Genomic DNA, 2,351 nt, shown 5'->3' on the forward strand with positions numbered 1-2,351 from the left:
GGTGCAGGCCTTCGGCCGACGGGCAGCCCCGAGCCCGGCCGCGGCACTACCGGCCTGCCCGCAGGTTTCAGTGAACAGTTGAAATTAAAGGTTTTCTGTCAAAATGGGGCTACTATCCCAAGGAAGCTGCTTTTAACCAGCTGAGTAAATTACATATGTATTCCCCCATGCGTGGAAAGAAGCAGTACATATTTGTAAAGTTACAGCTGACGAGGGAAACAAGAACCAGCCCAGGCACGGGACGCAGGGCATGGCAGCAGCATGGGCAAGGCCTCTCCTGCCTTCAGCCCTGGGCAGCTGAAGGAGCTGCTGTCCGAGGCCTCGCTGCCCTCATGGCTGGGGCGCAGGGATGGTTACCTCCACGGGCTCCCTGGGGAGCGAGGAGCAGAGACACTACTTAAGTCCTACCCTGTTGTTCCAATTTAGACAAGGGAGTGAAAACTCACTCTGGCTCTTGCATTGCATCAGTGACAAAAACACCCTTGGGAGCAGAGCTGCCAAGGGACAGGAATAGTACCACACGAAAACTGCTCCTGCTTTCCACCACATGCTCAGGGTATTTCAAAGTACATCAGAAGCTATCGAATACGCACAATTGCAACCACTGAGGTGAGCGGACATTCCAAATCAAAGTCAAGGCAGTTTTAGGTTAAAAATAGATTCCCTGCTGCAGTTTGGAAAAATCAAAGACCTCAGAGGAAGCAGGAGAGCGGGAACCCAAATGGGAGCTGGCTAGCACCGCACAGGGCAGTGGGGCAAAGCGACCACAGGCTCCAGCCGCGCCCCTGCCAGACGCCGCCTCGCCAGGGCACCATTGCTTCAGTGCTGACTGGATATGCATGCTATCGGATGTACCTTTCCAAACACCTTCGCTAGAAAATTGTTATTTGGAAATAACTATTTCTTAATAGCTTAATTAATAGTTCTAATTAAAATCACTGGAACTCAAAAGAAACTGTTAAAAACATCAGCGCTGTAAAATAAGTAACAGCCAGGAAAACAAATTAATAAAAGCTTTGGTTTTGGCACATAGAAGTACAGTAATTCTCACTGCATTATTATAGATGATGAAGGACAATCAGGCATTTGCATGTACAGGCAAACATTTTAAAGGAAAAAAAAAACCACATTAACAATTCAGAGCAAATTCCATTTTATTTGTTTTACAAAGTCAAAAACATACATATTGTTTAGTCCAATGCTTCCACATCAGATCCAGAGCAAACCAGTCATGAGCTCTTAGAGAACTAATACCACTGACTTCACCATCCCTGTTCCAAAAAATTAAGAAAACTATGGGATAGGATCTGCATCTCAGATTTGATCAGCACCATTGCATCGGTATTCAGGTTTTTTCAATGTACAGAAATGTTAGCCCCAAATCATGTCTCAGTACAACATGTTTTACTTCAAAATCAGAGCTTGAAATTATTCTTTCAAGGACAGAAAACAGCCTCCACTCTTCAACCACAGGAAGTCACCACAGAAAACATTAGTAGCTGCTTGCAATTTGATTTGCCTTCTAAGTTTCGGTTTTATGTTTATAAAAGAAGGAATGATAAGAGACCAACATGTTTATTTAAAGATTAGGTATATACAGACAACAGCAGTGCAGACTTCACATATACTCTGATCCCTGCCTCCTACAGTTGGGTAACTTGAGCCTCACTGGAATACTCTGTTTTGGAATAGAACCATGAAACAAATCAGTCAATTTAAACACAATTAAATTTAAAATGTTCTATATTTAAAGAAGTTTACTGGTTCTAATATTTAAAGCTGTCTCAAATATTCATGAGTCACATTTCAAAGGGCCTCACCAAAAAGACAGGCTGATACATACTTCAAAAAGAATTTAACCATCATTGCTAACAAGGCGAGTAACTCATTTCAAGCTCTGCATTTAAAGCATCCGTAATCTTTTACATAGCAACCAGCACATAACACAACTTTTGACATTTATCTACATTGTGTTATCACCACCTATTACAAAGAGCAGGCACTGAACTTTCAAAAGTATTATTAAAAATCGTAAAGATTACATATTACTAAAAAGCTAGAATCCCCATTCAAGAACCAAGAATTTAAATACTTCTTGCAATGTTATTTTATGTATATATTTATAGATTAGCAGTTACAATTATTTTGGGTTTTGGCCCATTTCCCTCAAGTTCATAAGCAAAAAAAAAAAAAAAAAATCACACTGGACTGTGTAAGCAGGGGAATGCTCACGAGCTGGCTGACAATGCAGAATTCTTACAAGTACCCAAAACCTGAGCTGGGAAAAAGTTCTACTCCATCAGTAGTCCTAGGTTACCTTTTTAAATAAGTATGCTCCCTTCCCATTCCTG

Source organism: Phaethon lepturus, unplaced genomic scaffold, assembly GCF_000687285.1.
Source record: "Phaethon lepturus isolate BGI_N335 unplaced genomic scaffold, ASM68728v1 scaffold624, whole genome shotgun sequence".
NCBI lineage: Eukaryota > Metazoa > Chordata > Aves > Phaethontiformes > Phaethontidae > Phaethon > Phaethon lepturus.